Source organism: Pongo abelii, chromosome 9, assembly GCF_028885655.2.
Source record: "Pongo abelii isolate AG06213 chromosome 9, NHGRI_mPonAbe1-v2.0_pri, whole genome shotgun sequence".
NCBI lineage: Eukaryota > Metazoa > Chordata > Mammalia > Primates > Hominidae > Pongo > Pongo abelii.
In genome coordinates this window covers 9186043-9200384 of record NC_071994.2, presented here as the reverse complement: position 1 = coordinate 9200384, position 14342 = coordinate 9186043, and positions in this window count along the sequence as shown.

Here is a 14342-nt window from a genome sequence, read left to right as displayed (position 1 = left end):
CCGGCCTGTGGGCTACAAGCCCTCCAGTTACAGAGCATGGGAAATGAGGCCAGGTCATGCCTGTCCTCACCTTTGAGTTAGGGCCGAGCTGGGCAGAGAATCTGTTTGCCCTTCCCTCCCTCTTCAGTTCCTGCAGATCACTTGGTTCTTTTGTGTTTTTTGTTTTTTTGGGTTTTTTTTTTTTGAGACGGAGTCTCGTTCTGTTGCCCAGGCTGGACTGCACTGGCTCGATCTCAGCTCACTGCAATCTCTGCCTCCTGAGTTCAAGCGATTCTCCTGCCTCAGCCTCCCGAGAAGTTGCGATTACAAGTGTGCGCCACCATACTTGGCTAATTTTTGTATTTTTAGTAGAGACAGGGTTTCACCATGTTGGCCAGGCTGGTCTCAAATTCCTGACCCCAAGTGATCCACCCACCTCAGCCTCCCAAAGTGCTGGATTACAGGCATGAGCCACCGTACCTGGCTGGCTTTAGGTTCTTGAGGGGAAAAGAAAAAGCCCCATGGCAGACCGGACCTGACTGACGGGCAGGAAATCTCAATTCCAGACCTGCTTTCACCTCCTCACCGCCGGACCTGGAGCCAGGGCTGGCTGTCTCAGGGCCTCTGCCTCCCCCTGCAAGGAACTCTGTGCTGCCAGTCTGTATTTGGAGAGGCTGAAGGGATGAAGGTCCTACCTCACTCTGGAGCCCTCCCCACAGGGCCCCAGCTTGCACCTCGTGCACCAGCTCCTTAGGGGGCAGTGTGCACCCCTGGAAGGACTCCCAAGGTCTGGGACTTGCGACTCAGGACAGACCATTCCCTGCAGATCATTCATCTGCCAATTTAAGAAATGGGAAAGAGACGGAGGCCCGTCTGCCTCCCCTGCCAGCTCCTGCTGATTGCTGGTGGCTGCCTCCTGAGTTCTGGGACCCTTCTCTTGACAGTAGTAAGAGTGCCAGGCATGGAGCGTGTTTGCCACACACCATTTGCCATTGGTGCATCGAGCACACTCCCAGCTCCAGGATTATGGGAAGACCTTTTTGGGGTACAGACTTCCCCTCCCTGCAACAAACAGGAGCTCTTCCATGGCCCCCACCCTGAGGGGCACAGGAGGTCCACGGCCTGGAAACTTCCTATTTCCTGGGGCTGGCCCAGGGCTTCTAGCCTGACCTTCCATAAGGCATGGGCCAGGATGCTGGCCCTGGGGGCCTTTCAGCTCAGCCCCACGTGCCCCTCTGTGGACTCTCAGTCTCACGTTTGTCAGGGTTCTGCCATTTAGAAACGATCAGCCCACCTCTAGACCAAGTGCCTGCCTGGAATGTCCTGTCTAACTTATCCACCAGCTCATCCTTCCGGGCCTAATTAAGGCCCCACTCCATCTCTGAAGCCACCCCGTGCTCATGACTCTCCCTGACGCAGGTTCCCAACGCACCGGGTGACTCAGCTGCGGTGTTTTTCACAGTCCATGATGCATCACAGCTATTTATAGGTGTGCTTAACTCCCTGTGAGGAAGCAGTTCAACTCAACCCCCAAACGCAAGTTCCAGAAATATGCTCATAAAGATAAAGATAAAGCTCTGGAAAAATACACAGTGCTGTTGCTTCAGGCAGAGTCCGTGTGTGTGTGTGTGTGTGTGTGTGTGTGTGTGTGTGTGTGTGTGTGTGTGTGTGTGTGTGTGTGTGTGTGTGTGTGTGTGTGTGTGTGTGTGTGTGTGTGTGCTTTCACTTTTTGCCTCATACATCTCATTGTTTATAAAATTTATCAGTGTTACAAAGTTGTAAACAAGGTTATTTAAAAACAACAAATTGGCTGGGCATGGTGGCTCAAGCCTGTAATCCCAGCACTTTGGGAGGCCGAGGCAGGCAGATTACCTGAGGTCAGGAGTTTGAGACCAACCTGGCCAACATAGTGAAACTCCTTCTCTACTAAAAATATAAAAAATTAGCCGGGCATGGTAGCAGGCACCTGTAATCCCAGCTACTCAGGAGGCTGAGGCAGGAGAATCGCTTGAATCTGGGAGGCAGAGGTTGGAGTGAGTTGAGGTCATGCCAATGCACTCCAGCTTAGGCAACAAGAGCGAAACTCTGTCTCAAAAAAAAAAATTAATAAATTTCTACACAAAGTCTTGCACATTAATTTATTCATAGGTATTTTATAGTTTGTGTTGCCATGTTAGCAGTTAAAAAGTGGCTGGGCACAGTGGCTCACACCTGTAATCCCAGCACTTGGGGAGGCCGAGGCAGGTGGATCACAGGGTCAGCAGATCGAGACCATCCTGGCCAACATGGTGAGATCCCATCTCTACTAAAATACAAAAAATTAGCCGGGCGTGGTGGCGCACACCTGTAGTCCCAGCTACTTAGGAGGCTGAGGCAGGGGAATTGCTTGAACCCAGGAGGCGGAGGTTGCAGTGAGCCGAGATTGCATCACTGCACTCCAGCATGGTGACAGAGCAAGACTCTGTCTCAAAAAACAAAAACCAAAAAAACAAAAAACAAAAAGAGTGAGGTCCCCCCAAGTCACATAGCAAGACCCCATCTCTACACAAAATATTTAAAAATTAGCCAGGCATGGTGGTTCATGCCTGTGGTCTCAGTTACTTGGGAGGCTGAGGCAGAAGGATTGCTTGAGCTCAGGAGGTTGAAGCTTCAGTGAGCCATGATGGTGTCACTGCATTCCAGCCTGGGAGAGAGAGCGAGACCCTGTTTTGTTTTTGTTTTTTAAAGAAAACAAACACCAAAACAATAAAAGAGTGAGGTAGGTAGGACTTATGTCCCAAAATAGTTCTCCCTTTTTAGTTTTTTAATTTATAATTTTTAAAGAAAGTTTCATTCTGTTGCCCAGGCTGGGGGATAGTGGCATAATCGTAGCTCACCGTAACCTGAAACTCCTGTGTTCAAGGGATCCTCCTGCCTCATGCTCCTGAGTAGCTAGGACTACAGGCCCATTTCACCATGCCCAGCTAATTTTTATTTTTATTTTTTGAGACGGAGTCTCGCTTTGTCGCCCAGGCTGGAGTGCAATAGCGTGATCTCCACTCACTGCAGCCGCTGTCTCCCAGGTTCAAGTGATTCTCCTGCCTCAGCTTCCCGAGTAGCTGGGATTACAGGCGCCTGCCACCACGCCTGGCTAATTTTTGTATTTTTAGTAGAGATGGGGTTTCACCATGTTGGCCAGGCTGGTCTTGAACTTCTGACCTCAGGCAATCCGCCTGCCTTGGCCTCCCAAAGTGCTGGGATTACAGGCGTGAGCCACCGCGCCCAGCCAATTTTTAAAAAATGTCTTGGCAAGATGGAGTCTTCCTATGCTGCCTAGGCTGTTCTTGAACCATTAAAATGATGTATTTCAATTATGTATATACTATTTATACATATATTAGGATATATCTACGTGTGTGATATCAATATATATACACATTCACAAGCACATTATGTTTGTATGTGTATATATACATACATAGTCATGTACTGAATAATGACATGTCCATCAGTGGTGAACCACATATATGACAGTGATCCCATATACTACCTTTTTTTTTTGTTTTTTGTTTTTGTGAGACAGGGTCCGGTTCTGTCACCTGGGGTGGAGTGGAGTGGGGCATCTCTGCTCAGTGCAACCTCTGCCTCCTGAGCTCAAGCAGTCCTCCCACCTCAGCCTCCCCAGTAGCTGGGACCACAGGTGCATGCCACCACACCTGGCTAATTATTGTATTTTTAGTAGAGACAGGGTTTCGCCATGTTGGCCAGGCTGGTCTCAAACTCCTGACCTCAAGTGATCTGCCCGCCTCGGCCTCCCAAAGTGCTGGGATTACAGGTGTGAGCCACTGTGCCTGGCCAGTAGTCAACAGGCCTAGGATGGGAGGTGATTGTCCAACCAACTTTAACTTTACTGTTTGAATTTTAAAAGAAAATACCCATGTACTTGGGTGTTATTTGTTTGTTTTTGGGACGGAGTCTGGCTCTGTCACCCAGGCTAGAGTGCAGTGGTGTGATCTTGGCTCACTGCAACCTTTGCCTCCTGGGTTCAAGCGATTCTCCTTCCTCAGCCTCCCAAGTAGCTGGGATTACAGGCGCCTGCCACCACACCTGGCTAATTTTTGTATTTTTAGTGGAGACAGGGTTTCACCATGTTGGCCGGGCTGGTCTCGAACTCCTGACCTCAGGTGATCCACCCCCGCCTCAGCCTCCCAAAGTGCTAGGATTGCAGGTGTGAGCAACCACACCCAGCCGTACTTGGGTATTATTAAAAAAATAATAAGTCACAGGATGGAGCCAGGAAGCCTGAGGCAGGTGAACCTATGAGGCAAATGTCACGTGCAACAAAATGTAATTGGCTCTGGCAGCCAAAACCAATTGGACATCTTGGTGAGACAGTCTCCAAATGTGTCACAGGATATAATTTCCAAAGTTATAAACATGACTGTCTTTAATGTATGTACCAAAGGTTACTTTACGTGTTAAGAAACTACTATCATGGTGGAAACACTAGTTCAAAGGGAACTGGAGAGACTGAAATACTCAGGGGCACTGAAAAAACAATGCTGGAATAAGACTGCTGAGTTACATCCAAAAGTACCTGCTGCCCTGCAGGGTAATAAGCCCATTATCTTGGGTCATCTTTTCTACCTGACAGAAGCTAGCTACATCTTATCAATCTACTCATCAGAGCCCAGCCTCATCAATGGTGAATAAGTCACAGAGGTGCCATGCCTAGAGAATCCCAAAGGTCATCCTATGGCCACCTTTTGGGACTGGTCTTCATTTTGCCTTTTCAATTTTTTTTTTTTTTTTGAGATGGAGTCTCACTCTGTCGCCCAGGCTGGAGTGCAGTGGCACGATCTCAGCTCACTGCAAGCTCCGCCTCCCGGGTTCACACCATTCTCCTGCCTCAGCCTCCCGAATAGCTGGGACTACAGGTGCCCATCACCATGCCCAGCTAATTTTTTTGCATTTTTAGTAGAGACGGGCTTTCACTGTTAGCCAGGATGGTCTCGATCTCCTCACCTCGTGATCCACCCGCCTCAGCCTCCCAAAGTGCTGGGATTACAGGCATGAGCCACCGCGCCCGGCCCACGCCCGGCTATTTTTTTTGTATTTTTAGTAGAGACGGGTTTCACCATGTTAGCCAGGATGGTCTCGATCTCCTGAGCTCGTGATCCGCCTGCCACGGCCTCCCAAAGTGCTGGGATTACAGGCGTGAGCCACCGCGCCCGGCTGATATTTTTTTCTTATTAGAGGAGTATCGGCAGGGCGCAGTGGCTCATGCCTGTAATCCCAGCACTTTGGGAGGCTGAGGCGGGTGGATCACGAGGTCAAGAGATCCAGATCCTAGCCAACATGGTGAAATCTCGTCTCTACTAAAAATACAAAAATTAGCTGGGCGTGGTGGCACATGCCTGTACTCCCAGCTACTTGGGAGGCTGAGGCAGGAAAATCACTTGAACCCAGGAGGCAGAGGTTGCAGTGAGCCGAGTTCGCACCTCTGCACTCCAGCCTGGGTGACAGAGCAAGACTCCGTCTCAAAAAAACAAAAACAACAAGAAAAAGAGGTGTATTATTTAACCTTTTCTTAGAAGCTTCTCTGCTGCCCCCAATCTTTCTCAGCAATCCTGAGCCTTGCCCCAGTTACTGGTCAGAGCTGGGCCAATAGTGGTCTGACCACACGTGGTGGCAGCATTCTGAGCTCTGAGGAGACAATCTGGGCTCTTGTCTTGAGGCCTAAACTGGGCCTGAGAGAGCAGGAACAAATCAGCCCTCTCCCTAAGCTCAGGGAGTCCACAGCGGGACCCTCACACCCAGTCTAAGGAGACCACTGGGCAGAGCTGAGATCTCAAGGACAAGCTGAGTTCCCTCAGTTTTGGGGAAGGAGTTCTGGGGTGGGCGAGGAACATCAGGAGAAGCTGGAGCAGAGAGGGGCAGCCAAGTCCTGAAGGGCCTGCTGTAACCCAAGAGAGAGGCCTGGCTTTATTCAGCAAGGCCGGGGTGCGGTCAGAGCAAAGGTCGTTTTATCAAAAGCTTCCTATGGCTGGAGCCCAGGAGTTCGAGGTTACAGTGAGCTATGATCACACTACTGCACTCCGGCCTGGGCAACAGAGCCAGACCCTGTGTTTAAAAAAACATCCTAAAAAGCCACAAAACTTCCTGAATGCAGACAATGTAGGGGTTCAAGGAAGGAGCTAGGGAGTACAGCGGAGACAGTGTTTGAACAGGCCCAGGCCTGGGCAGGTGGCTGCCTTGGATGCCCAAAGGGAAAAACAGAACAAAATCAGGAGGAATTGGAGCCTAAGTGAGGGAGTGGGGATGAAGGGCGAGAAGGGGGCATGGGGCTGACAAAGCCGGGGTGGCAGCCCGTCCCACCCCACTCAGTGTGGGTTCCCGCGGTCTGGTAGGCGCAGCCACAGGGTCCTCCCACCACCCTCGCGGCCCTTCGCCAGCCCAGATACCGTTTTCCCGACTTTGGCACGGAGACCACAACACCCGCCCCGGAACTACTGAAGGCTCAAGTTAGGTCAACTCGGCAGGAAACTGGTTCCCAAATCCCAAGGCGGACCCAGGCCCGCGGTTCCCTCCCTCAAGGCTGGAACAGCGCGCAGTGGCCACCGCCGCCGGGTCTCCAGCCCCCAGGAGCGCGGCCTCCTCCCGGACTCTCTCCGATGCGGTCCTGCCCTGGGGACACGGCAGGAAGAGGGGACCTGGCTGGGGGAGGTGGCCCCGGCGGGGGGGCAGGGGAGGCAGCGCGGGACTCCCAGCGGCCCCTGCGCAGCTGCCCACCCGCCGTCACGTGACACGCCGGGCGCTGAGTCACCGGGAAGCATCTGGCTGGGCGGCCGGGCCTGGCCAATCTGACCGTCTGGAGCGGAAGGGCGGTGGTAGCTGGCCCTGCTTCTCCCTCCCAGGATCTCTGTACTGACCTTACGAACTGGGGAGTCCAAGGGGTTCCAGGACTGGAAGGGGAGTTTGAGACCAGCCTGGGCAACCTGGCCAGACCCGGTATCTATTAAAAATACGCAAAACACACACACCACACACCCCACCCCACAGAGCTCACACACCCCACACGGCCAGCGGCCGTTTCTGTCACCGACTTCGCTCCCCTGGCCAGTGTGCTCTTCGTCCCCTTTTCCTCCCTTTTCGCGCACGTGCCTTTCCTGCCTGCTCCCACCTGGTGCCTGAGGCCGCTCTGCGCCTCAGCACTGGCTGTTCGGTTTGCACTACGGAGGGCAGTGTAGGTTTGAAAAGGAAAGTTTCATTACATAGAACACTACCAAGGCAAGGCGCGGTGGCTCACACCTGTAATCCCAGCACTTTGGGAGACCGAGGCGGGTGGATCACTTGGGGACAGTAGTTCAAGACCAGCCTGGCCAACATGGTGAAACCCTCTCTACTAAAAATAACAAAAATTAGCTGGGAGTGGTGACACGTGCCTGTAGTCCCAGCTACTTGGGAGGCTGAGGCAGGAGAATCGCTTGAACCCAGGACGCAGAGGTGGCAATGAGCCGAGATCGGGCCACTGCACTCCAGCCTGGGAGACAGAGTGAGGCAAGACTCTGTCTCAAAAAAAAAAAAAAAAAATTAAAAGAAAAAGAAAAAGCGCTACAGAAGAGTGCAGAGGCGCGCCTCAGCTAGAGGACTTAGGGATTTTCCTTAGGGGCATTTATGGACCTTAAAGAGGGAACTTACAGCTTACAGGTAACTTGGACCACACTAGCCACATAAGACATTTTGGTGCCTAATGTCAGTCAGCAAGGGTTGCACAATGAGTTTGGACAGGTATGCATTTGCGGAGATGTATAGAAATTCTAATTACTTGGAAATTTTGTTGGACCGGAGCTAGGAACCAAATGGTTTAGGGAAGTCTCATTACTTCTGAATTCCTCAGATAAAGAGTTTTGCCTCTCCCTGGTCTGCTTGATGGCCACCAGGTGACCTTTGCTCTCCTCAGGGGCCGCGGTGGGTCCAGAGCTGGAAGGAGAATGGGCCGCATTCTTTCCTCCTTCCCTCCCGGCAGCCGCAGGGGCTCTGGCTGCGGGGGCGGGCTGAGCTCCCTCCCGGGCGACACGGAGCGGGTGACGCCGAGGGGGTGACGCCCAGCTTGCACTGCGTCCCACAGTCGCGCCGCGCCTCGCCTCGCCTCCCGGAGCCTGAGTCTTCCAAGGGCGCTGGCAGCTGCGTCAGTTCCCGCTGCCCGCCCCAAGCGTCCAGAACTAGGAGGGAGTTACAGGGCGAGGCCCAGGGCTCTTCAGGGCTGGGGGTCGTGCGGCCAGGCGCGGGTGGACTAGGCCAGCGGCTACTGAGGGGCAGAGAGGTCTGGGGTTCTAAGTTCAGCCCACTCAGCGAATGTGGATTGCTTTGTTTGGATGTGATTCCCTTTCCAGGTGATTGTAGGTTACCCCCACACTGCCCTGGCATGGAAGGGATTTAGGCTGTCCTAGGCCTTCACCCTTCCCTAAGACGAGAATCCAGAGGAGGAGCCATTTAACAGCTCCCTGGCTTCTCTCACTTACAGGGAGCTCACTACTACTACTAAAAGCATTTTGAAGTTAACACCCCCTTATGCCTGGCTCATTCATACATTCAACAGATGTTTACTGAGCACGGACTGTGTGTTGGAGACTGGCCACTGGTTTACATAACGAGCTGTGATAAAACAAAGTCCCAAGCCTCTTGGTTGATGTTCTCAGGCTTTTTTGAGTTGTGAATCACTTCTCCCTGGAAGCCCTCCTAGCTATGCCACCCTGGCTTAAGACTGACTTTTGTGCTCTAGTGGCCCCTCAGGGATTCCCCACATCAGCACTGACTAAATGTCCACTTCCATGAGCTAAAGAAGGTGGCGCCTCTTATTTGGCCTGGAGCAGGGAGCTAGGGCTCCCGCAGCCTCCAGATCCCTTACTGGGCGTCTCTGAAGTTCAGCTCAAGGGTGGGAAGGCCGGGGGCCTGCACCCCCTGGGAAGGATGTGGGCATTTGTTTCAAGGCAGGTGGTGGTGACTGAAGTCTGGAGGCAGGGAGAACGGCTGCATATTTCAAACTTGTAAGCAAAGGACAGGGGACCTATTACTGGGAGATTTCCCACATGTGCCAAGGGGAAGGAACAACTCTCTCCCTGTGGAAGGTAGGGGGAAGGAGCCCACCTCCCAGAGCGACATCTTGGTCACTCTGGCGCCTCTGCCTGCCCTTGTTCTTCCCTCCATCTGAAATCTTCCTCTCTTCTCAAAGCTGATGTATTCTCATCCTTTAACTCTCCACTCAAATGTCACCTTCCTTGTCAACCCTTGTCAAAATTGGTCCCCTCCTCTGTTCCCTTTATTCCATCACCTATATTTTCTCAGAACATGTACAGTGCTCATTCACTAGGATTATTACCCGAATCCTCTGCTAGAATGTAAGCTCCAGGAAGGCGGAATTCTTGCCTTTTTCCTGCCTTATTTTTACTAGCTGTACCTTGCATAAAGGGTGTTTGTTGAGTGAATGAAGTTCTGTCCTAGTAAGGAATTGAAGCTAGAAGTCAGGAAAACTAGGTCCTTCTCTGCTACTAGTATATATTTTTTTAATTTTTCTTTTCTTTTTTGTGTTTGTTTTTGGTTTTTGTTTGTTTGTTTTTTGTTTTGAGGTGGAGTCTCAATCTGTCACCCAGGCTGGAGTACAGTGGCGCCATCTTGGCTCACTGAAACCTCTGCCTCCTGGGTTCAAGCAATTCTCCTGCCTCAGCCTCCTGAGTGGTTGGGATTACAGGCATGTACCACCATGCCCGGCTAATTTTGTATTTTTAGTAGAGTCGGGGTTTCTCCATGTTTGTCAGGCTGGTCTCGAACTCCTGACCTCAGGTGATCTGCCCGCCTCAGCCTCCCAAAGTGCTGAGATTACAGGAGTGAGCCACCACACCCAGTCTCCCTTTAACTCTTTATATCAATCATTTACACAAAGAATTGGAGTCAGCTTGTCAACATACAATGAAATTGAGATAGGTAAAAATCAAGCACGGTGGCTCACACCTGTAATCCCAACACTTTGGGAGACCGAAGTGGGCGGATCACTTGAGGTCAGGAGTTCAAGAACAGCCTGGCCAACGTGGCAAAACCCCATCTCTACTAAAAATACAAAAATTAGCCAGGCGAGGTGGCATGCACCTGTAATCGCAGCTACTCAGGAGGCTGAGGCAGGAGAATTGCTTAAACCCAGGAGGCGGAGGTTGCAGTGAGCAGAGATTGTGCCACTGCACTCTAGCCTGGGCGACAGTGTGAGACTCTGTCTCAAAAAATAATAATAATAAAAATAGAAATAAGCTGGGTGCAGTGGCTCACACCTGTAATCCCAGCACTTCGGGAGGCCGAGGCAGGTGAATCACAAGGTCAGGAGTTTGAGACCATCCTGGCTAACACGGTGAAACCCCGTCTCTATTAAAAATACAAAAAATTAGCCGAGCGTGGTGGCGGGTGCCTGTAGTCCTAGCTACTTGGGAGGCTGAGGCAGGAGAATAGCGTGAACCTGGGAGGCAGAGCTTGCAGTGAGCTGAGATTGCACCACCGCACTCCCTCCTGGGCAACAGAGCAAGACTGTCTCAAAAATAAATAAATAAATAAATAAATAAATAAATAAATAAATAAAAAATAAAATAAGAATCAAGCAGAGAAAATTCATGCATACCTAAAAGATAAGACCAAAGAAAAGGGCCGGAGTCCTGTATGACTGCCAGAGTTGTGCCTCAGTTACTGCTTTGAGCTTCCGTGAGCCAAAGAGAAAGGAAGAGGAACAAAGGTAGTTGCATGATTCTTCTTGTCTCTAGGGAAAAAGCATCCCAGTTCCTCAGAGAAAGGAAACTTTTTGCTGGCAGTTAATATCTAAGGAATTTCTCATGCAGGTCTCCATATAGGGATGTGGTGGCTGATGAGAACAGACTGCAGCTTTCCTAACTAAGGGCATTGTTCACTGAGCTTCCAAATTAGCAGCATCAGCAGAGAGTGGGATGCCAAGGAATGACTCAGCGAGGGCGGCTCTGCAAGGCTACAGAAGAGCTTTGTGGGGGCTCTGGCCAGAACCAGGGGCAACGGCTAAAACCAAAGAGGAATGGATGTACTGAATTCCCATCAGAGAAGTGTGGCTCCTGGCTTTCTGGTTTACATTTTTTTTTAATTGAATGACTTCAACATCATCTATAAAATATGCTTTTTTTTTTTTTTTTTTTTTTTAAAGGCCTGTATCCTGGCCAAGATGGTGAAACCCCATCTCCACTAAAAATGCAAAAATTAGCTGGGCGTGGTGGCACCTGCCTGTAATCCCAGCTGCTCAGGAGGCTGAGGCAGGAGAACCGCTTGAACCCAGGAGGCGGAGGTTGCAGTGAGCTGAAATCGTACCACTGCACTCAGCCTAGGTGGAAGAGCAAGACTCCGTCTCAAAAAAAAAAAAAAAAAAAAAAAAAAAAAAGCCTGTAATCCCAGCACTTTGGGAGGCTGAGGCAGGTGGATCACCTGAGGTCAGGAGTTCCAGACCAGCCTGACCAACATGGAGAAAACCTGTCTCTACTAAAAATACAAAACTTAGCTGGGTGTGGTGGTACATGCCTGTAATCCTAGCTACTTGGGAGGCTGAGGCAGGAAAATCTCTTGAACGCAGGAGGCAGAAGTTGTGGTGAGCTGAGATCGCACCATGGCACTCCAGCCTGGGCAACAAGAGTAAAACTCCATCTCAAAAAAAAAAAAAGGAGCCTGGGCAACATTGTAAAACCCCATTTCTACACAAAATACAAAAAAAAATTAGCCAGGCTTGGTAGTGGCATGCGCCTGTAGTCCCAACTATTTGAGAGGCTGTGGTAAGTGGGAGGATCGCTTCACCCTGGAAGGCTGAGGCTGCAGTGAGCCATGATTGTGCTACTACACTCCAGCCTGGGTGATAGACCAAGATCCTGTCTCAAAAAAAAAAAAAAAAGAAAGGGGAACCCAGGTTGGATCAAGTCTCTAGATCTAATCACTTGTTTATAGGAAATGCAGAGGGAACAGAAGACTATATCATACCACACCACAGGGATATGATGGGCAAAATCCAGAATGTGGAAAATTCCAAAGGCAAACCACCCAGATTCTTCAGCAAATAAATTTCAGGGGGAAAAAAGGTGCGCAGATTAAACCTATAGAGTATGCTAGAGTCTTAAGAGACATAGAAATCCAAGGAAATGTGCAGATTCCACTTAGGTCCTGATTGAACAAACCAACTCTCAAAAAATATTGAGGCAAACTGTATTTGAAGATTAATACTAAAAAAACAGTTTTCTTTTTGTTTTGTTTTGTTTTGTTTTCAGGCAGTCCTTGAACCAGAGTAGGTTCAGAGAGGCTCCCCGGTTAATTTTTTTAGGTGTGAAAATGCTAATAGGGTTTTGATTATATAAAAAATGTTTTGCAAATTGAAAAAATAATAAAAATAGGCCAGCCGCAGTGGCTGACGCCTGCAATGCCGGCACTTTGGGAGGCCAAGGCGGGTGGATCACCAGGTCAGGGGATCGAGACCATCCTGGCTAACACGGTGAAACTCCAGTCTCTACTAAAAAAAAAAAAGAAAAAAAATTAGCCGGGTGTGGTGGTGGGCGCCTGTAGTCCCAGCTACTCGTGAGGCTGGGGCAGGAGAATGGCGTGAACCCGGAAGGCGGAGCTTGCAGTGAGCTGAGATCGCGCCACTGCGCTCCAGCCTAGGCGACAGAGCGAAACTCCTTCTCAAAAAAAGAAAAAATAATAAAAATAGTTACGGTTTGTTTCAAAATACTCCAGGTAATGGGGGTTACAAAGAAAGAAGAAACACTTTCTTCCACCCTCTTATTGCCTGGCCTGAGAGCTCACATATCATTTTCAAGATAGCAGTACATCGTGAAGATGTGACGAGGCAAAGGGAAAAGGGTTTTAAGCTTCTGGGGGCTACAAAACCGTGGGATGGTAAATATATGGGGAAAACTAGTGGAAGATGACTCTGAATTTAGTCAGATTTGTTTGTGCAGTTTCGTCTCAGTGCCGACTGTCCTTTTTTTTTCTTTTTTTGAGACGGAGTCTTGCTCTCTCGCCCAGGCTGGAGTGCAGTGGCGTGATCTCGGCTCACTGCAAGCTCCGCCTCCCGGGTTCACGCCATTCTCCTGCCTCAGCCTCCAGAGTAGCTGGGACTACAGGCACCCGCCACCACGCCCTGCTAATTTTGTGCGTGCGTGTGTGTGTGTGTGTGTGTGTGTGTGTGTGTGTTTAGTAGAGACGGGGTTTCACTGTGTTAGCCAAGACGGTCTTGATCTCCTGGCCTCGTGATCCGTGCACCTCGGCCTCCCAAAGTGCTGAGACTACAGGCGTGAGCCACCGTGCCTGGCCTGACTTTCTGTCTTCATGGCCATAAACCTTCCCTGGAAGAGGATATTTATGGCAGTCCTCATTCCTAGGAGTTTTTGCTTGTAGTCAGATAAGGAAAGCTCCAGAAAGGCTTCTCTCTACATCCGTCTGATCTCAAATGCCTCAGTTCAGAATTATCCTTATACCTAAGTAGCATTTGTTGGGGCTGAGATATTCTGATCCCCTTCAAGGGATTGGGAGTTTAGATGGAAGGGAAGTGGCAGGAGTTAGTAACTGTTGGAGCTGGATATGAATAACATGGGGATTCATTAAACTACTCTTTTTTTCTCTCTCTCTTTCTGAGACAGAGTTTTGCTCTTGTTGCCCAGGCTTGGAGTGCAATGGCACGATCTCGGCTCACCGCAACCTCTGCCTCCCGGGTTCAAGCGATTCTCCTACCTCAGCCTCCTGAGTAGCTGGGATTACAGGCATGCACCACCACACCTGACTAATTTGGTATTTTTAGTAGAGACGGGGTTTCTCCGTGTTGGTCAGGCTGGTCTTGAACTCCTGACCTCAGGTGATCCACCCACCTCAGCCTCCCAAAGTTCTGGGATTACAGGCGTGAGCCACCGCGCTCGGCCCTAAACTATTCTTTTTACTTTTTATTTTATTTTTTGATAATTTTTTTGAGACGGAGTCTTGCTCTGTAGCCCAGGCTGGAGTGCAGTGGTGTGATCTTGGCTCACTGCAAGCTCCGACTCCTGGTTCAAGCGATTCTCCTGCCTCAGCCTCCTGAGTAGCTGGGACTACAGATATGCACCACTATGCCTGGCTGATTTTTGCATTTTTAGTAGAGATGGGGTTTCACCATGTTGACCAGTTTGGCTCGAACTTCTGACCTGGTAATTCGACTGCTTCGTCCTCCCAAAGTGCTGGGATTACAGATGTGAGCCACCACGCCTGGCCTTTACTTTTTTATGTTTGAAATTTTCCATAACAAAACATCTTTAAGTATTGGAAATACTGACAAACGGTGAGCCAACTTTTCCCAAATACAAAATTATAACAAA